This window comes from Chiloscyllium plagiosum, chromosome 30 (assembly GCF_004010195.1).
Source record: "Chiloscyllium plagiosum isolate BGI_BamShark_2017 chromosome 30, ASM401019v2, whole genome shotgun sequence".
NCBI lineage: Eukaryota > Metazoa > Chordata > Chondrichthyes > Orectolobiformes > Hemiscylliidae > Chiloscyllium > Chiloscyllium plagiosum.
In genome coordinates this window covers 25,156,969-25,183,048 of record NC_057739.1, presented here as the reverse complement: position 1 = coordinate 25,183,048, position 26,080 = coordinate 25,156,969, and the positions used below count along the sequence as shown (strand labels likewise).

At 40.5% G+C, this 26,080-nt stretch overlaps 1 pseudogene; it reads left to right on the top strand.

Annotated features, from left to right (window-relative positions):
* Positions 1-26,080, top strand: part of LOC122564830 — a 70,021-nt pseudogene that overhangs the window by 23,247 nt on the left and 20,694 nt on the right.

Here is a 26,080-nt window from a genome sequence, read left to right as displayed (position 1 = left end):
ACTGTCTTCATGCAACAGGACTCCAGCATTGCGAAATGAAAGGCACTGGGAAGAAAAGGTTTAAAATAACACTGAGTACAGGAGTTGGGACATCATGTTGCAGCAGTACAGAACATTGGTTAAGCCATTATTGGAATACTGCATGCAATTCTGGTCTCCCTGCTATAGAATCATATATTCATAAAATGCCTGCAGTGTGAATGCAGGCCATTTGGCCCGTTGAGTCTACACTGACCCTCCAAGGAAGGATGTTGTGAAACTTGAAAGGGTTCAGAAAAGATTTACAAAGATGTTGCAATGATTGCAGGGTTTTAGCTACAGCGAGAGGCTGAATAGGCTGGGTTTTGTTTTCCTTGGAGCATCAGAGGCTGAGGGGTGACCTTACAGAAGTTCATAAAGTCATGAGGCACATGGATAGCCAAAGTCTATTTCCCAGGGTAGGGGAGTCCAAAACTAGAAGACATAGGTTTAAGATGAGAGAAGAAAGATTTTAAAGGGACCTAAGGGACAACCTTTTCACGCAGAGGGTGATGCAAGTTTGCAATGAGCTGCCAGAGAAGACAGTGGAGGCTGGTTTAATTACAACATTCAAAAGACATCTGGATGAGTGAATGAATGGGAAGGTTTTAGAGGAATAAGGGCCAAATGCAAGCAAATGGAACTAAATTATTTAGGATATCTGGTTGGCATGGATGAGTTGGACTGAAGAGTCTGTTCCCATGCTGTATAGCTCCACAACTCTATGACTCCAATCATAGATATAGCAATATGAAAACCTATTTGCTTCTGCAGCAAGGCAGTACTTTGTTTCCTCCTTTCAATGGCTTCGGCCCTAAAAATACTGAAAGGGTTCAATATTTTCAGTTATATCCATTTCCCAAGAGAGTTGCCACTCCCTGCGATTTGAAAGTTGCACAGAGTCCTTCTTGTCCCTTTACATTTCCATCAGCAATCCTGACAGATTGGAAATTACCTGCTAAAGTAAATACCTGTCTAACTTAACACATCAACATAGGTATTTCCCACTTAGTTAGAGCTAACTTCAATATAGTCACTCATTTCTCCAACAAGCAGATCCAGAGTGTGCCCCGACTTGTGCCTGGACTGACTCTGATGGAATAGATTGCAGAGCCAGTGATAAGTGTGAATGATGAGAGCCACATTAAAGAGATAGACTAGAATGGATCCAGACCCTCTTGAATTAAGAACAGTGAAAGGTTCTCGCTTTGAAATGTGTGAATCCTTAGAGGGCTTGGTAGGTTAGATGCTGAGAGTTTTGAATACTCCTTGATTAGGGTATCTGGAGCCAGAGTAAAAGTCAGCCACTTAGGACTGAGAGGAGACAATACTTCTTCTGTCTCTGAGAATTATGCATCAGATTATAATTATACATTATGGATAGATAATTCTAAAGTTCTGTGAACACACAGTCATTGAATAGATTCAAACCTAAGTTCAATAGATCTTTGGACAGTAAAGTCTAGCAACAGAGAGATAGGGAAGGCAATGGCCTGGTGGTGTTACTGCTAACCAGAGACCCAGGTAACGCTGTGGGGTCTTGAGTTCAAAGCCCTCCATGACAGATGGTGGAATTTGAATTCGATAATAATCTGGAATTAAACGTTTAATGATGATCATGTTGATTGTTAATATCCTTGAGGGAAGGAAATCTGCCATTTTTACTGGTCTGGTCTGCACGTGACTGCAGATCCACAGCAATGGAATTGACTTTCAACAAGGGATGGGCAATAAATGCTGGCCCAGATAGTAAATCCCATGAATGAATAAGAAAAAAGTAAAATGCAGTTGAGCTGTGAACTTATTAAATAGCTCAAGGAGGCACATGGCCTACTCTAAATCCAATTGCTTATATTTTTGTGATGTCACAGTGGCGGTGTTGGACTGGAGTGAACAAAGTAAAAATCACACAGCACCAGATTATTGTCCAACAGGTTTATTTGGAAGTACAAGTTTTCGGAACGCTGTTCCTTCGTCAGCTCCAAATAAACCTGTTGGATTGTAACCTGGTGTTGTGTGATTTTTATTTCATATTTTTGTGTGAACTCAGAGCCTTATAAATGTGGTCTTTAGTATTCTGCCAGCAAACAGAAAACCTGTGATTTGCTTCTAATTTGCATGTTGGGATGCATTGGAACTATTCTGCCAGTGATGTTGCTCTCTATGTCTGCCTGTACTTTGTTTGTCAAAGGTGAACAGCATTTAGCCCCAATTTTTAATCTAAATGAACTGATGTAGCCAGGATAGGGCAACAGATGATAATTTCCTGAGCTTATTTGAAAGGGTTCTTCCATACAGATGGCAAATATAATACCCTTTAAAAGAAATGTTGAGCACTTCCATGAGGCTAGAGGGTATTTTAATGTCACTTTTTTTTCAATCAGCAGTTAATCAACCTGGAGAGAGTTCACAGTGAGGGACTGAGTTTCTATAGTATTTGTTCAAGACCCAAATTGACAACTGACGGGATTTAATTAATTGCAATATTGCATGCATTCATAGGAGTTTCCTATCAGATACAAATCTCTCAGATCAGGATACATGAATTTTGTTTTCCAGAGTAATTAATAATTTAAACATGCTATTCCAGCCTGTATCTCCCACTTTCCATTCCAGTGCACTCAAACACCATTTGTATCTCTTCAGAATATATAACAGCTCAGTAATCTGGTCACAGGGTTATCAGAATTTAAAAGAAAACCAGAGGGGCAGACTGCAATGTTAGAACAGCATTTGATAGCATGTTTGAAAGCAGTTGTGTTGATATATTTCAATTATGGTTAATTCATTACTTGTTACTCAAATGGGAACTGAGCAACAGGTCAATTGTCCTAACCTTGCATTAACCCAAGACCAGGCTATCACTTTAATCATCATACTGTGGTTCTGAGGGACCAGTGTTGATAAAACTGATGATAAGCTTTATTCACAGACATGGTGTTCTACTCAGTGAGCTATTGACCTCAATCTGAAGCAGCACGAGCAAAGGTGCAAGGTGTTTGTTCAGAAAAGAGAGTAGAAGGCGTGAAACCTGAAGGCAAATCATTAAATGGCAAAACAGTATGCAATAATGAAGAATGGGGTCAGGACATTTGTTTGTTCTCTCTGCTGGGAAAGTGGTATGTTGCACATTCAAACAGTGGAGAAAATAGCAACATAATTAAAATCATATGCCAGTAAATCTTAAGTGCCTTCCATATCAAAGATACTTTTGAGATTTTTTACTAGCTGAGTCAGTGGTCTCCATGAATGCAAAGGTTCCTTACTCTTAGCCACTGACAATCTACCTTGTCCAGAAGTGACCAAAATACTGGTCTCACGTGAGCTTGTCTCATTTCATAATTAGAAAGCTGTGATAGGAATCTTGTACTAGAGCCTGAGCTCATCACCTGAACTCACTGTCCAATGCAGTACTGACAGAGGGCAGCCTTGGTGGAAGTAGCAACTTTCAATTCAGATATCAACCAAAGCCCATTAACTACCTCTTAAAGCAGTTTGAGAGGAGTTCAAGGCACCATTTGAGGTAGAAAAGAGAGTTACCGGTACCTCCTGTGCCATCCGAACCCTCCCCAAACCCATGTCCTCACACTCTCCCACCCTTGCTGCTTCAATGTCCTTAATCCCTCAACTCCCCACTCCTGCATTCCCACTCTCTTGGGTCAATATCCTGCTTCTTCTCTGTGCATGTGCAGTGCAGTCTTCGCGTATGATATCATCAGAATTTCATGGATGACATAATGGGTCTGAATTGAGCGCGGGTGTGTTTCTGGATTAGTGAGCACTTACAGTTGCTGACAGTCATGGGTATCAGCAGGCACCGCTGTAATTATATCACCCTGAATGGCAGGTTGCTTTCCACTTTTTTCACTGTTTGATTGCCAACACACATAGGTCATTAATGGGTGAGTTGTCTTTGATGCTGAGTTATGAATCAATGTCTATTTAGCTTGAAAAGAGATTAAGTACTTGAGTACTTTAAAGTTTTAAGGGGGCATTCATGAAAGGGATTTTTTAAAAAGTAAAACTGGTAATACATATTTAAATATTCATTCTAAATGTTTTTCTCAACGTAGCTCCTAATATGTGCCCATGTGGATATTTGTTAAGTGTTAACAGAATGTGTAAGGGAAGTGCATGGTGGGTAAGGGTATGAGTTGGCATGAGTCAGATTTAAGCTGGCATGAAAACAATAGGTCATGGGGATGAATGGAGAGGCATGAGTTGGCATGGTTTGGGCATAGGCAGTGGCTGGAGAACTTAGGGGATGTATGTGGTGAGGGCTTTTTTTAAGCAAAACAATTCAGCTATGAAAAGGCTGCCTTGGCATATAGTCACCCCTGTGATCACCTCTAATCTTTGTTTAGGAGGAGCAGGCTTGATAACCTCCTGTAAATGAACCCCACATCTTCAGGAGCAAAACCTGTATCAGACAGGGCACTTTCTCCCAAGGCAGGTGCATTGATCCAGCAAAGAACCCAAATCAAGCTACCTGCCTCAGCAGCAAAGACCCAGTCCATTGTACAACACTGTACAAAAGCATGGCCTTCTTAGTTATAATGTCACAGAGTCATAAAGACGTACAGTACAGAAAAAGACCCTTCGGTCCAACTCATCCACGCTGACCAGATATCCGAAATTAATCTAGCCCTTTTTGCCAGCATTTGGCCTATATCCCTCTAAACCCTTCCTATTCATACACGCATCCAGATGCCTTTTAAATGTTGTAATTGTACCAGCCGCCACCACTTCCTCTGGCAGCTCATTCCATACATGCACCACCCTCTGTGTGAAAATGTTGCCCCTTAGGTCCCTTTTAAATCTTTCCCATCTCACTTTAAACCTATGCCCTCTCGTTCTGGACTCCCCCACTCCAGTGAAAATACCTTGTCTATTTACCCTATTCATGCCCCTCATGATTTTGTAAACGTCTATGAGGTCACCCCTCAGCCTCCAATGCTCCAGGGAAAACAGCCCCAGCCTATTCAACCTCTCCCTGTAGATCAAGCCCTCTAAACCTGGCAATATCCTTGTAAATCTTTTCTGAACCCTTTCAAGTTTCACAACATTCTTCCTATAGTAGAGAGATTAGTGATTTCAATTATTATGTCAATCTTCAAAAAAGGGATGAATAGGATAGGTTTCTTTCAGCAGGTTCCTTCTTCAAATGATTGACCTTAACTAAATGTTTCTTCTATCTTATTCATTGCTCTCTTTCTTAGTCATGAGATCAACTTGATGTTGTCTTATTGTCACTTATTCTCAAACCAGAAGAATGAACATATTGTCATTCATTCTGCTATAACTATATCCATCATAATTTTCATAATTTCTACTAAATTTTGTCTCACCATGCTCTGGTCTAGGTAAATGATCCCATTATTTTAAACATTTTCCAGAGAAAGCTTAATAATATTTAGTCGCTCACTTTTACTTTCCATGTTCGTCTTGCAGCCTGCTTTTTGTAAACTTTATAGTATACCTCAAGTACCAATTTGAGATGTTTTGTGAAAATAAAAACTTCACTAAATATTCAGAAACCAACCATGTGAATATGAAGTGACAGTAATTCAGCCTCCCGTAATAAACCAGTCAAGGAGGTGCTAAGGAAACCTCAATTCTTTGCTTACTTTCAGGTTTATTTCCGATCTGCCAAAGTACAGCAAATGTGAGACAATTAGACACGCATATCATGAGGATGAATGAGTAGAGGATGTCTCTGTCACAGATGCAGAACTCTCAAGGCAAACCTATTTCTCCCAGCCCTCGGAACATTTCCTCTTTTATTAGCAATTGCAGTCAGCATTTCACCATTAATCGCTACTGAATTTATATTTCTATCACACAGAACATTTCTTCTGTAATTTTAAACTCTGTAAATGATAAAGTAATGGTGTGCACAGCCATCTAAAGTAATCAAGCTCATCCCAAGAAACATCATAAAACCTGCTTTCTACAATCTGGGATGAAATCCAAATCCGCTTAAATGTCTTTGATTCACTATTATATAGGATAATCTTGAGATTTGAGGATTTTTCTAAACTTTGCTCCTCATTTGAGTCTATGACTTTTTCTGAGTTTGTTACAGTCGGGAGAATAGGGTTGTTTGGAGAGTGTGGACTTCATTGTTGATAGATCAGACTTGAATGACGTTCAGTTTCTATTATTGCGACTGTAGGATGGAGCATCTATAAAGACCACTCAGACTGTGTCAGAGTGACACTTGAAGCCATGGCACTTTGAAGATGAGGAACTCTGATGTTGTTGAGCTGTCACACACTGAGCAAGTGAATTGTCAACAGTTGTATCTTCAAATTAATGTCAGTTAAATTTATGCTTGTTAACGAAACCTTTACCTTAAGGAGCTCTGCTTTCTGGCATGGTAGGAGTACGCATTGGATATCTGCATTGTCATTACCATGTTTGCGAAGCAGTGTGATGCCAACAGCATGGGTTCAATTCCCATTACCAGTTGAGATTACTGTGAAATACTCTCCTTCTCAACCTCTCAACCCTCAGTTTAAATCACCAGCAGTTGTATCTCTCTAATGAGAGAGCAGCCCTACGATCTGGTAAAACTGTGGTGACACAACAAGCTGTTGCATCTGGTCCTGAAATGGAGGTGCAATATACATATGCAAACCCTGGAGTACTGAAATTGCACCAGTACATGAAGTAGTGTGCAGACTTTGGTTTCATGCACATGTTTCAAATCCAGAGCCTCATCTAGGGAATCTTGGTGAACATACATATGTAACAATCTATGCCAACGACACAATGGACACCATCCTGACATGGTCCAATTTGACATTCATTAATATTGGCATCATAGTCATTCATTCCTAGAAAACTGACAGGTGCTCTCCTTGCCGTCATTGTTATTCATCTCACATTGTCTGCTGGAGAATCCAGCTGGATGAATACAGCTAATGCCATTAACAAGATAATGGCATGTTCCATTATGGAGACATAGAGAACTCAAACACTCATCAATCTCCACACAGTGAGGTCCTAAAAATAAAACAACACAGAGTAGTAAATGAACAAACTCCGTATCGCATTCCTCCAAGATATTAATATAAATGAAATTAAATGCAAGTAAGACAAATTGTTCTCAATTTTTATTATTGTTTCCCCCCAAAGGACCAGAGAAGTCTTGAACTGCGAGAATGGCATATTCAGAACTGAAGCATCTTCCATCATTCAGTAACCACAGGAGATTTGGAGGCAGGTCAATTCGTAGGAGCAGGTACAAAGTTATGTAAATTATGTAAATCTAATTTATAATAGTGGATATAAAGTTTGATGAAAGCACCCTATTTGTTTTATAAATAATGAGCTGTGACTATTTATTCCATATTGCATTTTAATAACAAAATTATCAATGACAACAATAATATGAAAGGCCTTTGTATTAATTAGATTGGGCCAATACAAAAAACTTGAAATTAACCTTTTCAATTATTCTTCATGTCTGGTTTCCTAAACCTTTGAACTAGTTTGAAGAGGTAGAGTTTAGTCTCTGCATTTATTCCACTGTCCAGTGTAACGCTTTGTATTGGTAATTTTAGAAAGAAAGCATCTGAAACTCTCTAGGAGGCTTTTATATACAAATTTAATTGGTTTTAAAATAACAAATCTAAAATTGACAAGTAGCTAACTTCAAATGTTCCATCTGAAGCAAACAGACTCCTGCCAGTCCAAGAGTTCAATAGGTAAATGCAGCTTATAATTTAACAATAGATAAATTTAAATATAATGTGCAATTAATGTTCCTTAAATCAATGTATTCTCCCATGCATTTTATTAGAAATTAACTCAACATCAATTTGGCTATATTGTTACACATTTATCATTTGAGCCCCTCAGTTTTAATCATAATTAAGCTTCTTGATTTCATATGTGAACTCTAAATAGGATTGAGGAATAGCTATTTGGCACTTTGAGCTTGCTCTGCATTCAATAAGATCAACGGTGACCTGGCTGTGGTCTCAACTCCACGTTCTTGTTGTCTGCTGTGCCTATCAGAAATCTAACTCTAACTTGAATAAATTCAAGCCGGCACTGCCTCTGGGGACTAGTATAATCTCAGTTGATGGCAAAACTGGATCAATCAGATTTCAGAATGAAACTTGCCTTAATATTTTAAATGGTTTTGCTGTTGGTTACCTTGGGGTTAGTCACTGGAACTTATTCACACAAGGTTGCAAATGTTCTCTAAGAACAGAACATAAATTTATTACACTAAATAAAATAAAACAAAGCTTTATTAATTTATAAAACAATTGGAAACACAAACAGCAAAACAAAGTTTCAAACTGTTTCCCAAAATATCCTTTTAAAGACACTCAACTCCTATTTCAATTCTTTAAGTTTTTACTTAACTGACCCCTCCCAGCTTCTTTTCCTTGGACCAAAAGCATGTCTCACAAACTTAATTAAGTTGTTTGAAGAAGTAACAAAGAGGATTGATGAGGGCAGAGCAGTAGATGCGATCTATATGGATTTCAGTAAACGTTCGACAAGGTTCCCCATGGCAGACTGGTGAGCAAGGTTAGATCTCATGGAATACAGGGAGAACTAGCCATTTGGATACAGAGCTGGCTTGAAGGTAGAAGACAGAGGTTGGTGGTGGAGGGTTGTTTTTCAGATGGAAGGCCTGTGACCAGTGGAGTGCCACAAGGATTGGTGCTGGATCCACTAATTTTCATAATTTATATAAATGATTTGGATGTGAGTATAAGGGGTATAGTTAGTAAGTTTGCAGATGACACCAAAATTGGAGGTGTATGGACAGCGAAGAAAGTTACCTCAGATTACAACAGAATCTGGACCAGATGGGCCAATGGGCTGAGAAGTGGCAGATGGAGTTTAATTTAGATAAATGCGAGGTGCTGCATTTTGGGAAAGCAAATCTTAGCAGGATTTATACACTTAATGGTAAGGTCCTAGGGAGTGTTGCTGAACAAAGAGACCTTGGAGTGAAGGTTCATAGCTCTTTGAAAGTGAAGTTGTAGGTTGATAGGATAGCGAAGAAGGTGTTTGGTATACTTTCCTTTATTGGTCAGAGTATTGAGTACAGGAGTTGGGAGGTCATGTTGCAGCTGTACAGGACATTTGGTTAGACCATGTTGGAATATTGTGTGTAATTCTGGTCTCCTTCCTATCAGAAGAATGTTCTGAAACTTGAAAGGATTCAGAAAAGATTTATAAGGGTGTTGCCAGGGTTGGAGGATTTGAGCTATAGGGAGAGGTTGAATAGGCTAGGGCTGTTTTCCCGGAGCATCGGAGGCTGAGGGGTGACTTTATAGAGTTTTATAAAATCATGAGGGGGGATGGATAGGATAAATAGGCAAAGCCTTTTCCCTGGGGTCGGGAGGTCCAGAACTAGAGGGCATAGGTTTAGGGTGAGAGGGGAAAGATATAAAAGAGCCTGAGGGGCAACGTTTTCACACAGAGGGTGGTACGTGTATGGAATGAGCTGCCAGGGGAATGGTGGAGCTTAGTACAATTGCAACATTTAAAAGTCATCTGGATGGGTATGTGAATAGGATGGATTTGGAAGGATATGGGCTGGGTGCTGGCAGGTGGGAATAGATTGGGTTGGGATATTTGGTCGACATGGACGAGTTGGACCGAAGGGTCTGTTTCTGTGCTGTACATCTCTACGATTCTATGACCTACCACCATAAACCTTTCACAATTCTGATTAGATTAGATTAGATTTGATTACTTACAGTGTGCAAACAGGCCCTTCAGCCTAACAAGTCCACACCGATCCTCCGAAGAGCAACCCACCCAGACCCATTCCCTTACATTTACCCCTTCACCTAACAATACGGCCAATTTAGCAATCTCCACCACCTCCTCCTGCAGCCCATTCCATACATGCACCACCCTCGGTATGAAAATGTTGCCCCTTAGATCCCTTTTAAATCTTTCCCCTCTCACCTTAAACCTATGCTGTCTAGTATTGGACTCTCCTACCATGGGGAAAAGACCTTGGTAATTTACCCTATCCATGCCCCTCATGATTTTATAAACCTCTATAAGATCACCCCTCAGTTTCTGACGCTACAGGCTTAAAGGGTGAAATGTCTGCTCCTGCTCATAGTTCATTTGTGTGTACACAAAATGCTGTTTAGCATGTTAGAATGACCTAAATCTTTTCAGTTCTAACACCTCAAAGATTTCAATCCGAACTCTTAACAGCTCCACAAACTAAAACAGCTCAAGTAGTGTGTCTGCTGAACTGAAGGCTTGATTTTCCTACAAGGGGAAACTGTCCTAAATTCTGAACTGAACTCAAAGCTAAAACTAATGGTTTTCCGGTCTGGTGTAAATTCAGCAATATAAGATTCCCTCCATTGACACCTCAGGACTGCTGTAATCACATGCTTTCTTGGAGTTCGTACACTTTGGTCACTGTTCTAAATTACTTCCTTACCTTTTTTTAAAAGAATTGTCTTCACAGAACTGATTCACATCCCACTGCCTCTATTTCAAAATCCAAATCCCAAAACATAATCTATATTGTAAATGTTTTATCACAACATAGCATGGCTCCCAAAATAAAATCTCTGCTCAAGTCTATTTTGAAAGAAAGACTTCTCATTCTTATATTTAACTAACTTCCTATACATTTAGAAGAGGTAACAGAGACAGTTAGTACATTATAGTTCTATATTTGAGTTATATTTCCCTGTGTCTGAAAGTCATTCAAGCAAACCACCCTTTCACTGGTTACAGGATACAAGACAAAAGAAGTTTTCTGCCAGTCTCCTGTCTCCAACTTTCTGTCTGTCTGTGTTTCTTGCTGTCTGTGTTCCTCACGATTTCTCTCTCTCTCTGTCTCTTTCCACGTTGTGGGTCTTTTTCTCTCTCTGTTTTTCTCAATCTTTCCATCTCCCTGATTGCCATTGTCTCTCTGTGATTCTGTCTGCCTGTCTATTTCCCTGACTGTCTCTGTTTCTTTTCCCCCGTGATTGTCTCTGTCTGATTCTCACTCTCTCATTATCTCTATGTGTGTCTTTCTCTCTAGATCAGTGGTCTCTCTCTCTTTATACTTGTCTCTGTGCATCATTGTCTCTCTTTCTCTTTCTCATCAATGATGCTGCTGTGGTCAGTAGTGCCCTATAGTCTTTAAAGTATATACTTCTGTCCCTCTCTCCACTCTTCTTGTCATCCTCACTGATGAAATGAACAGAATAAAATTCAGTAAAGACTGAGAGGAAAGAGGAAGGAAAAAAACAACTCAATTGCTTTGCAGTAATTAATCATATCTAAATGGATCAAAACCTGGCACCCAGGAAAACTGATAAAAGGCCCTGGGTGATTTAAACAGAATGCTGCCGCAGATTCGAAGATGTGCACGTTAAGTGGATTGGTCATGTTAAATTTCCCGTATTGTCCAGGGATATGCAAGCTAAATGGATTAGCCATGGGAAATGCAGGGTTACCGGGATAGGATGGGGGGTGTGGGTCTGGGGGGAAAATGCTCTTCAGAAGGTCAGTATGGAATTGATGGGTCAAATGGCCTGCTTCCACACTGTAGGGATTTTATGATTCAAAACCAGAAATCAAAGAGTAAAAAATGTCAATAGAAGAGATGACCTTTTTTTAATTATTTATTCACAGGATATAGGCGTCACTGGCTAGGTCAATATTTATTGCCCATCCCTAAATGCCTAGAGGGCAATTAAGAGTCAATCATATTAGATTAGATTACTTACAGTGTGGAAACAGGCCCTTCAGCCCAACAAGTCCACACCGACCTGTCGAAGCGCAACCCACCCAGACCCATTCCCCTACACCTAACACTACAGGCAATTTAGCATGGCTAGTTCAACTGCACATATTTGGTTGTGGGAGGAAACCGGAGCACCCGGAGGAAACCCACACAAACACGGGGAGAATGTGCAAACTCCACACAGGGAGTCACCTGAGGCGGGAATTGAACCCGGGTCTCTGGCGCTGTGAGGCAGCAGTGCTAACCACTGTGCCACTGTGCCGCCATATTGCTGTGGATCTGGAGCCATCCCCCGACTCCCTTCCCAGCCTGTCCCCATCCCTTCCATTGCTCCTTGCTGCCAACTGGATTCATTCCTCACATTGACCAACCAGATCATACCCTCTACCTGTCTTCACCTATGCCCATTTCATCACCCAGCCCCCACCCTTAAAGCTGTCGTTATCTGCAGCTCCCCCGACACCCACCCGAGTCCTGAAGAAGGTTATGCCCGAAACATTGACTTCTCCACCTCCAGATGCTGCCTGGCTTGCTGTGTTCTTTTAGCCTTCTGCCTGTCAATGCAGTATAAAGACAGCATTTGTGTACACTAAAACAACGTATTATTCATATTCAACAGCTCAACCAGGTTTAAATTTTTCCTAACAGATATGTGAACTGTCACTCCCCTTCATTTGAGGCACTCGTGTTTATATAGCAGCTTCAAATTGGCAAAGAATTTGAAGGTATTTTGCAGAGATTCTAACGAAAAGGGAGAGTTTAACTGGGACATTGATTAGACAGTGAACATTCGGAATTGTGTCTTTAGACACCAGAGTTGGACCTGAAGGGAGAATAGATAAATTATTCAAGGTCAGACCCCAGAAGAGATTGGAGGTAGGGGTGGGAAATATTGTCAAGAAGATTTTTTTTGCCAAACAGCATAAGTATCAGTCCATCACTTTCCCTGTTCATTTCTTAGACCCAGTATCTTTTCCTGTCTTTACACAAATAATGCTCTATCCAACACTAGTCCCAACCCCTGTTCCTACTTTGTAGTTTTGTTCCAGGAAACAAGGAAGATGGCAGATGGTGGGATTTGAATTTAATTTATAAAAAACTACAAGTAAGAGTCTACTGATGAATATTGTCGATTGTCGGGAAAAAAACCCATCTGGTTCACTAATGCCTTTTAGGGAAGGAAATTGTCATCCTTCTCAGGTCTGGCCTACATGTGACTCTAGACCCACAGCGACGTGGTTGATTCTTAATTGCCCTCTGTGAATGAATTAAAGTGAACTGTTAGCAGCTTCCTTAGGAAGGGAACCTCAATCTGACAAAGACTGAGACTAGCTCTGGAGTTGCAGCAAATGTCAGAGTCCACTGCAGCTGTGCAACTAAATAATTATATTGGAGCTTGATTGGCAGTGAGAATTGAAACAACATTGATCTCAGTCCCCGACCTCCGGGCAGTATCTCACTGCAAACCAGATTGCATCAGCAATAAGGAGATTAAAGGACACAATCATCAATCCCACATGTCCAAGAGAGCCATAGTGAAGTTGAAAATTGCGCATTGTCACTGCATTGCTGGTTCGGTAACTTCACCACTGGAGAAGGTATCCCCAGCATGTCAGGTTGTTATAAAAAGTGGATAGTGCATTGTATATTTGCCTGAAGTCTTGTTTTTAGCTAGATGTTGATTGTAACAAGTATATGTATCTGAGGGAAAGGAGGAAAACTATTAGAAAATTCACTTCTGAGTTGTATTTTAATATATCCCTATTTACTGCACAGGAGGTGGAATTGACATACATAAAGGCAAAGTACTGAGGATGCTGGAAATCTGAAATAAAGACTGAAAATGCTGGAGAAACTCAGGAGGTCAGGCAGCAACTGTGGACAGAAAAACGGTTAACTTTTCAAGTCCAAAATCTCTTCTTTGGAAGTGATGTAAATTGGCCAGTTTCTTAAATGGGGAAGACAGCTAAAATCGGAAGGAATAAAAGTGTTTTTGAAATTGCTATGATCATACATGTAATCACCATTCCTGATGCATGTTTTCAGAAATAAGATCAGCAGTGGGCAGGTATAGGTTATCTGAGTCAAGGTACAGAAATATGAGAAGTATAAAAAGGCAAAGGATGTGATTAGCTGAGGGATGGGAGGTTTGAGAAGAGGGACAAAGTTGGAATTGAAACTAAGAGGGATCTACCTGAAATCAGAGGATTCTTCTATGTCTAGTAGGAAAGTAAAATGGTGTTCCTGAAACACATGTTGAGTTTTGTGTAAATGGTGTATGGTATCAAAGACTGAGTGAGGAAGGAGAAATTAAAAGTGCAGAACGTGCAGGAGCGCATTTGCAGACAGTTGAGGTGTTTAGAAAAACCACTAATCCATTTATGTTTTCTTGAATGATGAAGTGGCTGATCCGTAAATGGATAATTCAATAGATTATATAAATTGGGGGAGGCTGTCTTGCATGTAGAGAATGTTTGGAACCCTGGGCAATGGACTGTGTAGAGACGTATGATCATTGTTTCATCTTCTGCATTTGAGAACCTATGAACAATGATGGTTGAGGTAAAGATCCCCTGGTTCACCTGGCCTGCCCTACACAATTGTGATACATTATGTGCACTCACCCAAAACATGTGACTGCCCAGATGCCAGGAGATGGCAGCTGTCGGTGCGAGCTGGTGAACAACTGAACTGGGGAGGAAATACAGGAAATGATCCCTCTGGAAAGTGAACAGTGGAATGAAGGGGAAAATTGTTTGATGGTAGGATCGTATTATCAGAAGTCTCAATTGATATAGTAATTAGTGAGATTGATATATTAGATGGTTTAAGATAAGTGAACATCATTTACATCTACCTGGAATAAATTTATTTCAAGTTGATTCTAAATGTGAGGGGTGACCTTATAGAGGTTTACAAAATTTTGAGGGGCATGGATAGGATAAATGGGCAAAGTCTTTTCCCTGGGGTTGGGGAGTCCAGAACTAGAGGGCGTAGGTTTAGGGTGAGAGGGGAAAGATATAAAAGAGACCTAAGGGGCAATTTTTTCAACCCAGAGGGTGGTATGTGTATGGAATGAGCTGCCAGAGGATGTAGTGGAGGCTGGTACAATTGCAACATTTAAGAGGCATTTGGATGAGTATATGAATAGGAAGGGTTTGGAGGGATATGGGCCAGGTGCTGGCAGGTGGGATAGATTGGGTTGGGATATCTGGTTGGCATGGACGGGTTGGACCGAAGGGTCTGTTTGCATGCTGTACATCTCTAAGACTCTATGAGTCTATGTCAGTCTTCAATTTTGCATCGTATAAAGATTATCAATAAGATACATGCAACTGTGAAACCAGCACATTCTTCAGTTACACAAACTGTTATCAAGGTTCCATCTATTTCCTTAGTAACTTATTGTACATTATATGACAGTGCAATGTTGATGTAACAACAATTTGTAATAATCCAATATCTTTAACAAGGGAAAACAACCCAAACCAAGATAGTATAGTAATTGATGTTGAGCGAAATAAGCTATTAAAGAAACTTGCTTGGCCAAAGAAATGGTTTTGAAGAGTGTCTGAAAGGACGAACGAAATGGCAAAGGATTCAAGATAGGGAATTCCAGATAATTGCAAGGTATAATGCTACCTCCAATGGTGTGGAAATGAGAGAGGGATGTATAAAATAAATCATTTGTAAAACATTTTACTTCTTTCCAAGTACATTGTTTTTTTCATGTCTGGTGCTCAAATGCATAAAAATATTCCAAATTGTAAAGAAACAAGGGTAAATTCAGCATCACCAGCAGGGACATGCAAAGGAATGAGTCGGACCTCGGGACATGACATATGCATTGATTCTCTAGTGGTGAATCTAACTCATGCAGCAGTAAAATATTAAGTAAGACACTTGTTTTTACACCTCACCCATTTAAAAAAATTATTTGAATTGGAGGGGGTATGTGAACAGAACGTGCCTGCTTCCACAAGCTACGTTATTCTCCCATTGACTTGCAATTCATTGAGCATGTGCCTGCACACTGAGTGCGAAATTAATGAATTTACTTTCTAGCATCTTAAAGAGTCTCAGTCATTAATCATTTTTGGTCTTTGAAAGAAAGATCGATGTTCAAGAACAAAAAGAAATGAAAATAGTATAAAAGCCAATGTATATGGTCTGTTTGAAAGTATGGACAAGTGGACCAATTCTGTTTTAATTTGTTTTGTATGAAATTATTTTTTTATGTTGACATGTTGTGCATATTAGGACAGGGAGTTCCAGTTCTTAGACAAAATGTTCTGGAGAGGTATTTAGTAAAGAGGAGTTTCTTCTGTTGAAAGATACATTTTAGAGCAATGTTGTTCTTTATTCCTTTCAGTCACTCTTTTTCCAACAACTCAAAGCAAAGGCAGACAACCAGCTCCTACTCCATGTCGACACTTGTATGGAAGTAGGGAATTTGGTGGGGAATTTGAATATATAAATATGTACAGTTTGTGGTGACATACCAACACCTTAAGAATATCATCATTAAATACCAGTTGACTCATTCTCACAGCCCCCTTTTATGTTCTGATCTGTTGGTAATTCACTTTTCACAATTGACTTTTTAAGGAATAATGTTAATTTTACAAATGGCCTTTAAACCAGTTTTATAAGGGTGGGAATTGTCCTTTTTTCATATAGCGAGCCATTATCTGTCATTCAGACAAGAGAAATTGGGATACTTACCAAATTTGTTCCCACAGCTAAAATTTTGTTAATCTAACTGCAATTGGCATTAGGAAGTGAAACCATCAGGGCAAAGTGTGAAATGACAGCAGGGAGTAAATGAGGTTTTAATCTAAAAATTAATGACGTGTTTTATTGCCCTTTTAAATTGCTAGGCTCTTTTTGGAGGATACGAATTAAGTGCATGACTACACTTCATCATTGAAAACAGAACTGGGTTTCACCATCACTGCTTCAGGACTGCAGTAAACAATGATCAATCCTTACTCATAAATCACCCAGCATTATACATTACCCTTACTTGTCAGGAATCTTCACTGTCAGACACTTTTCTATTAATAAACAAGCAAATAAGCACTGACTGACTATAACACAAATACTCTTAATTGACACCAGAGAAATATTACAACTAAATAGCTTGTCGGCTTAAAAGATCTTTTAAACTTGAACAATACATACATCACATGTCACTATTTGTACTTCAGTTTGTCATTGATGCTTGGCTTAAAACAATAAACAAAATACTCTCACTGTGGTTTAGGATGGGAAATCTGTGAGGCATCTGTTAGAGTTACAGGTTTATGGACTAAAGCACCAAATAGAACAATGAAAGCAAAGTTTCTATCCGAGAAAAAACTTTGCATTTGGTCTTGAAATCAGGAGTGTAATAACTCCCAGCACCTCCTACCTAATATCTTTACACCAGCAAATAACTCAAGCTGCTTTCTCACTGCAGACTCAGCTATTCTGAAATGGGAAGTGCACATTTTGGCTGGAGGCCCTGCAAAAGGTTAAAGGTAGATTTTAATTAAAAAACAAAAGGTTCTCAGGATTAATAACAACATTCAAAGTCTCTGTCCTGTAACAAACAGTGCAGCATCTCCTATTACAGTGTAAAAGCAGGTCAGAGCTAATGGTACAGCCTGTGCACCTCACTGCCAAGTGCAGCAAAGAAAACTATTCTCTTCAGTTTCCTTTATCTCTTCTATAAGTTGCCTTTTGGGTCAGCAGCCCCAGAAACTACACAGGCATAGATTCCTCTCCCTTTGGAAATTCTTCATATGCCTGAAAGCAGATCCAAGCTCCCAGACAGGAGAGAATATTAAACCTCCAAACTTGTGATTCCATGTTTATAAACCACCAAAACTGCATAGCGCCAATTTGTGTCCTCAGTTGGATGATAAACGTATCTAATTGGTTTTAGCTAACCCCAGGACTATAAAAAGCCAATCTTAGTTGCTCTCACCCTGGTCCCTGCAGAGAGCCTGCTTCTGCTTCAGAGCTCACTACCTGTTGAAGCTTAACCACCTGAACTCCAATTCTGTGCCAAGTTCAGATTGCCTGTTCGGATACTCTGGGCCAGGTCCTACCCACCCCCCAGATTTGTTTCTTTCTCATCCATGTAAATGACCTAGAATAGTATCTGCCTGTGACAATAACACCCTGGAAATCGGGACACGTGGTAGATAGAGAGAAGATGTGAGAACCAACCGTGATTGCTTCTGTCAATAATGCAAAATCACAAAAATCAACTGCACAAAATCACATCGTAATGATCGGGTCCAAACACAGCAATGCATTCAACTCTCATGGATACTGGTTTACAGAGTTATTTGATCTCCCATTTTCTGATGGATTGATTTAAAGTTGGGCCCGTTTTATGTGACACTCCTTTTACACACAGGGACCAAGCCCCTCAATCCCTAAGAACTGGTTGGAATTTGACAGGCTCTGATAGGCTATTGCATGTGCACGCACTACATTATCAAAAGGAAATAAATAATAATAAAGCGATAAAAAGAATAACAAGAGGAGGTGGGTAGAATGAGATTGCTCTGTGAAAAAGCTAGAACAGATTTGATTGGCAGAATAGCTGCTTCCTGTGCTTTACTATCCTATGAGCTGGACTTATTGGGCTGCTGGATCCCTTATGCAGCTCTCCTCCTGCCCTGTGGCTAGAATGTCAGTTGGGAGAGCCCACTCAAGTGAGGATCAGCTACCCAGCAGCCTATTATCATAGAATCCCTGTAGTGTGGAAAGAGGCCATTTGGCCCATCGGGTCTGCGCCCACCCTCCGAACAGCATCTCACCCAGACCCCTACCCTATTTAACCCCACATTTCCCATGCTAATCCACATAACCTGCACATCCCTGGATACTATGAGGCAATTCAGCATGAGCAATCCACCTAACCTGCACATCTTTGGACTGTAGGAGGAAACCCACGCAGACATGGGGAGAATGTGCAAACTCCACACAGACAGTTGTCTGAGACTGCAGTCAAACATAGGTCCCTGGTGCTGTGAGGCAGCAATGCTAACCACTGAGCCACTCCAGTTAAGAGCTGATTACCTGTAGAGAGACCAGAGGTGAGACTTGCACCTACCAAGAAGAGAAGGTTCTCTCCACTACCAGGAGCAAATGTGAAGAGGAGGCAATTGTAGAACCGCATAGTCACTACACTAGTAATCCAGAGATCCAGGTAATGTACTGGGGACCTAGGTTTGAATTCCATCACACCAGATAGTGGGTATGTGAATCAAATAAAAACCTGGAATTTGAAGTCCAATGATGCTGGTTGTTGTAAAATCCCATGCGATTCACTAATGCCCTTTAGGGAAAAGAAAACTATTGTCCAAATGTGACTCCAGACCTACAGCAATATGATTAATTCCTAACTGCACGCTGAAATGGCAATTCAGTTGTATCAACCACTAGAAGATCTTCAATGCCGTCACCTCAAGGCTATGAGCACTGACAACATTCTATTAATAGTAACATTCACTTACTCTCCAGAACCTATCATGCCTTGAACCAAGCTGCTCTACTACAGCTATAACATTCGTATCTTTCCAACAATGTGGAAAATGGGCCAACTATGTCCGGTATATAAATCCAACTTGGCCAAATACTGCTCCAGCAGCCTACTTTCAATTATCACTAAAGAGATGGAAGGCATTACCAGCAGTGCTATCAAGCTACACTTCCTTAGTAATAACCTGCTCACTGACACTCAGTTTGGGTTCTGCCAGGGCCATTGAGCTTCTGACCTCATTGCAGCCTTAGCCTCCAGAATCAGTCATGGTGGTAGAGTCCAGGTTTTCTTTGATTGAATCCCAAGATTTTCAGAACAGTTAATCTACAAATGGTCTCCCCCATTCACTCCCCTGTGATCTAATGACTCCTGACAACAAATTCAAAATAGTGTAGGCAACCACCTAAAGACAATTTACTGGCCTTCTATCTCAGGCAATCAAGTGTTTTGACATCCAAGAATGAGGATAGAAAGGTAAAAGACAACAAGGGAGATTGTTTTCTGAAGTACTATTTTCGCCTTTGAGAGCAACACATTCTAAATGTTTGGTAAACTATTCATTAACTTCTTTAATTGCTTTTCCACTTTGTGTAACCAGACAAAATTACTGTGTACACACAACATAATTGTTGACTTAGTAAATCAGTGTGATAGACTGAAACATGTTGGTAAAATATTTGACATGGTTGCAAGATTCAAATACTTAGATACAAGGAAACAATGGACTTCTGCAATCCACAATCTTATTAATAAATAAATGTTACCACCTTGTGCTGGGCAGAGATAAATTAATGTTGGGCTTTTCACTCAAATCATTCATTTGAATACAATAGCCAAGGAATGTTCAATCTGTTCCTCTTCTCTACTCTTCCAATTTGCAAATCCCAGTTGGGATGTGTAAGAAAGGAGCTGTGTTCCTTAAGTGAGGGATATTCTGATATTAATGATTATAGGGAGGAGTATGTGTAAAAAAAATTAAAAATAAAAACAAGAAGTTTGCTGGTAAATTTAAGCAAAACATTAGTTGCCCACAGAAGGAGTATGATGTGCAGGATTAATTCTCCCGTTATGAGAAATATGTTCGACTCATGAAAAGGAAGCAACAAATAATTACTCAAATGATGAAAATAGGCTGGAACCAACTCTGCCACATGTAAGATGGGAAAATGGACTCCTTTATTCTATCCTGGTAGTGTTCTTAAGTAAATGGTGTCCATCACCAGAGCTTCTAGGAATATTTGTCGCATGTTCAGAATTTTCAAGCCTTTGAAGATTTGAAGCTTGAAAAATGATTGGTCTCCAGACTCTGTAATTGTGGGTCCCCTCTATGGTGCGCCTCATTTTAAGTAGCCATTCATTATGTCACATAACAGCTGATCCTGTAACTCTCAATGGATGGAATATTATCTGTTTTTCCTGATAGAAGATAGCTATCTAGACCACCCTGTCCCTGTCTGATGTCTCAGCTAATGTTGATTTAAATTATCTCCAGTACTAGATCCCTGTCAGTCACAGCTAACATCTGGAATTCATTTCAGCCAGCATCAATTCCCAGTCACCTCTCCTCTGACCTCTCTATCTGTTGCTGGTTTAAACTGCCCTCCCTTGGGGAGTTTTACCTATCCTGGTTGGCATTCAAGTTTTATGTGCAGACAGGCAAGAATGGTTTTACTAGTGTCTGCAGGAACTGTGAGGTATTTGGACATAACCGTTGCTGCCAAAGTTGAAACTTCCAAGTCATGCAATGACATAGAGACTGTCAAGCTATAATGTGAAATTGTTGGACACTTATTAATTGTTGCTACTAACATATTTTATATAAAGATTTGTATGCAATACCCCCTCAGTCTTTCATTCATTAAATAATGATTAGATTAAAAGAGGACATGTTAAAGTTGATAATTTGTTAATACTCTTAAATAAAGGCTGTTCTTTAGGAAACAATAACTAGATGTCAGCAAAATTACAGTTTATTTATTGGTTATTTTACCTGAGTTATAGGAGCAGTGTATCCAGCATTTAAGCCTGCGGACATTATTAATTAGAAAAGCACATGGCATGTTTTTGTTGCCCAATTGGTGCAACAAAATCCATCTGTTGTAATTTAGTTAATTCAGTATTTGTTTCAGGTTTCAATGTAGCTGAAAATACCTTTAAACAAGCAATGTAGGAAGGAGATCAATGACCTTCACAACTCGGCCAGTGTAAGTGCTACTATCTTCTCTTGGACACCTCGCACTCACTCGATCTCTGTTACTAGCCACCTTCCACCAAGGCTCATGCTTCACTCCTCTGACTGACATCATCTTCTATCACTCACTGTCAGGCACCATGATCCCCTGCAGGATCTTTGCACTGGCTACCCACTCACTAGAGTCACCTCCCCACCTATACCAAAAAGTAAGATCTGTGCCTTCCATTTTCACATCCCTTCATACCTGCCTGTCTCTCATTCCAGGTGGAAATCAGCCCACAATAGAGCAGAAATGGCAGGATACACAAACCATCTTTATGTAGCTGAAAATTGCAATTGGTTGCAGGATCCCAAATTCCACATTTAAGCCTTTATCAAGTAGACAGCCTGCTCATCCCAATATAAGCTCACTGTGGACTTTCATCAGGATTGCCTGGGCCTCAAATATAACAGCACATGGAAATCTGAGCTGGACACCTTCCTGGTCAGCAGCAGGAACATCAGCAAATCCCAATTCTAGCAAGGTCTGGCTAGTTTGTTCAATAGTTAATGGACCTCTTAATCTCAGAATCTTGAGACCCCACATTGGGCAATAACTTCTTTGATATTTTATGTTCATTTATGTAGTGTTTATTTATTTATTTATATTCAAAACCCTAAAATATTGTGTTGGACACAGAGCCCAGTCACTGAAGCATACAAAATGGTTAGCTCAGTTGGCTGGATGGCTAGTTTGCTGTGCAGTGTGAATTCAATTCCTGCACTGGCTGAATTTATCACAAAGGATTCTCATTCCTAATCTTCCCCCCATGCCAGAGGTGAGGTGACCCTCAGGTTAAACCATCACTGGTCATGTCTCCATAATGAGCGGGCAGTACAGGGTGCGGTAAGGTTATGGTGACTTTAACTTTTTCTTCTGTAGAAAATAATTAACTTTAATTATTATTGTCAGATAAACAAAGCCCATACAATTTGATGCTTCTCAAAGATTTTTTGAGGACATCTGTAAAAATTCCTATTTAAAAGCAACACTATTATTCTGTTTCTGATGAGAATTATAATAATAATGACTGGCAAATAAACACAACATTTAGATTAGATTACTTACAGTGTGGAAACAGGCCCTTCGGCCCAACAAGTCTACACCAACCCGCAACCCACCCACACCCCTACATTTACCCCATACCTAACACTACGGGCAATTTAGCATGGCCAATTCACCTGACCTGCACATCTTTGGACTGTGGGAGGAAACCGGAGCACCCGGAGGAAACCCACGCAGACACGGGGAGACAGTCGCCTGAGGTGGGAATTGAACCTGGGTCTCTGGTGCTGTGAGGCAGCAGTGCTAACCACTGTGCCACCGTGCCACCCACTAAGTGGAACAGTCAATCATAGCATAATTGTGTTTTAATTTACTCTGGTAAAAAGGCTTTGGTTTGCATCTCAATACTTAATTTAGACTGTCTCTCTATGATGAATGGTACAAATAATTCTGAGACACCAGCTGTATTCTTTTCAAGATGGCGGAGGTGGCAGGTTAGGAGGTGTTCGGACTCCCAGCCTGTCCGCTTCCTCTCTGATGAACGACAGTGTCCTTTTTTTTTAGTTTTATTTTTCTTCATTTAACTTTTGAATCAAGTTCATTTTTTGTTTCATTCTGCAGCTGTGGTGGTGGAGAGGGGTTGTGGGAAGCTATTGAGCGGTGGGTCTGGTCCATTCTTTGTAGCCATGGTGATCACAGCTTGAGTAGCTATTCCAGCGTCAATGGATTGGGGCCGGTTCCTTTTCTTTGTGTTTTGCCAGCTTCAGAATGAATGGTCTCCCGGTCCTTGGGAGTTAATTTGGTCGGCTGATCGTTCCTCGGAAATTGAGAATGGACCCGGTCCTTGGGAGTTTGGACAGTCTCTTGCATATGGTGGTGGCGGGAGCATTGGTGGTGATGAGGAGGCATTGTGGCTCCTGTCAGTGTAGGCAGGAGCTGCTTCAACATACTTCCCCCTCAGTGTTGCAGTCTCAGGGATGGCTCTGGGACGGCTATGGGGTAAGGCAGCATCTCATAGTCACTTGTGAAAACAAGAAACCCACGGTTGGAATAAAAATGAAATTTGTCTTAACTTTGTATGCGTTATTTCTTTTTTTATAATTTAGGTAATCAAAATGGTGCTGATTAATGATGGCGACTTGGACACACTTATTGTATTTTTCGTAAATACATGATGTGGAGGAGCTGGTGTTGGACTGGAGTGGACAAAGTCAAAAATCACACAACACCAGGTTATAGTCCAACAGGTTTATTTGAAACCACTTGCGGTTGGGCCACAAGCAGAGTCGTGTGATTTTGATTTCATAAATACATGTAACAATGAATTACAACACATTACTCTCTAACTTTCTGCCTTGTGTAAGAAATGCATTCCCTAGTGTTGCAGTACAAATAAACACTGCCAATGTTTAATTGCTGGCTGGTAATAAATTAGTAAGAAACATATCGCTAGTGTTTAAATCCCAGCCCAGAAAGTGCGCAAGACCATTTAATGTTTAATTGGCTTCTGTATCTTCAGCAGTTACCTTGTGGTCTCAAAGACATGTATCAACAATGCAGAGCTTTGCCATATCAATACAATTCTTTTTGTTGCATTGCTGTAATGAACTATCATATTGGTTGATTTACCCATAAGGAATATCAAGGCTGGGTCACTGGTCATAAGAGTATAGATATGTCTAATCAACTTGTTCATGCACGTTGTGACACACCCCCAGGAAAAATGTGAATCTGGGATCTTCTGGCCCAGAGGCAGTGACACTAGCTCTGTGCAACAGTAACCCTCAGTAGTAAAGCTGTTATTCTGCAGGGATTCTTTGATGAGACGCCTTTTTCTTGAAACAATCAAGCAGTTTGTATTCATAAACAGTGGGACAACAATCTGCAACAGTTATGTTCACTTTGGATTTCATTCAAACTGTTTTAAGTCCTGACCATTAGAAATTAGATACTGATCCAATATAATGCATTTATTACATTACAAACACTCTTTCTGTTGTGAATTGTTTTAAATGAATTGATAATGAGTTTCAAGAATGTGTCCATTTCTTCTATTTAGCTTTCTTAAGTTTTCTGTTTTGTATCTAGTAAGCAGATCAGTCTCCATTCTAAGCATTTTGAACTCAAAACTACATTCACGAAGACCCTTCTGTGTTTGGGTTTAGGTTAGCGTCTGTGCTGGACTCACAGAGGAACGTTGAATGGAAATGGATTGAGTGCCTGTACCAACTCTCCTCCATGTGCATTCAAATGCAAAATAGAAGAAAATGTTTGTAGAAGAATAAGACGGTGTTATTTTCTGGGTCTGTAGATTGTGAAGGAGCAAAAATGGCCTTTGCAGTGAAATGTAATTCTTGTCAGATGTGGGAGTTTAAAGAGAGTTTAAGGGTTACCGCGGATTATATCTGCCATAAATGCTGCTGGCTGCGAATCTCATCAGATCGAATGGATCGGTTGGAGAGACAGTTAGAAGTAATGAGGAATTTGCAACAGCAACAGTATGTGATGGATGGCAGTTATAGGAAGGGGGGAAAGTCTCAGATACAGTCACATAGATGGGTTACCTCCAGGAAGGGTAAGAGAGGTAGGCAGCTAGTGCAGGAGTCTTTTGTGAATATACCCATTTCAAAAAGGTATGCTGTTTTGGAAAGTGGATTCTCAGGGGAACGTAGCATAAACAACCAAGTTTCTGGTATTGAGACTGGCTCTAATGCAATGAGGGGTACGTCGGCTTCCAAGAGATCAGGCTCTAATGCAATGAGGGGTACGTCGGCTTCCAAGAGATCAATTGTGTGAGGGGATTCTCTAGTCTGAGGTACAGGCAGACGTTTCTGTGGCCAGCAGCGAAAAAGCAGAATGGTGTGTTGTCTCCCTGGTGCCTGGATCAAGGATGTCTCAGAGACGGTGCAGGATGTTCTCACGGGGGAGAGGGGCCAGCAGGAGGTTATTGTCCACATTGGAACCAATGACATAAGAAAGGAAAAAGGTTGAGATTCTGAAGGGTGATTACAGAGAGTTAGGCTCGAGAGTAGTAATATCTGGATTACTCCCGGTCCTAAGAGATAGTGAGGGCAGGAATACAAGGATAGAGCAGGTGAATGCATGGCTGAGGAGCTGGTGTATGGGAGAAGGATTCACATTTTTGGATCATTGGAATCTCTTATTGGGTAGAAGTGATCTGTACAAGAAGGAAGGATTGCACCTAACCTGGAACGGGACTAATATACTGGCAGGGAAATTTGCTAGAGCTGTTCGGGAGGATTTAAACTAGTAAGGTGGGGGTTGGGACCCAGGGAGATAGTGAGGAAAGAGATCGATCTGAGATGGGTACAGTTGAGAACAGAAGCGAGTCATACAGTCAGGGCAGGCAGGGACAAGGTAGGACTAATAAATTAAACTGCATTTATTTCAATGCAAGGGGCCGAACAGGGAAGGCAGATGAACTCAGGGCATGGTTAGGAACATGGGACTGGGATATCATAGCAATTACAGAAACATGGCTCAGGGATGGGCAGGACTGGCAGCTTAATGTTCCAG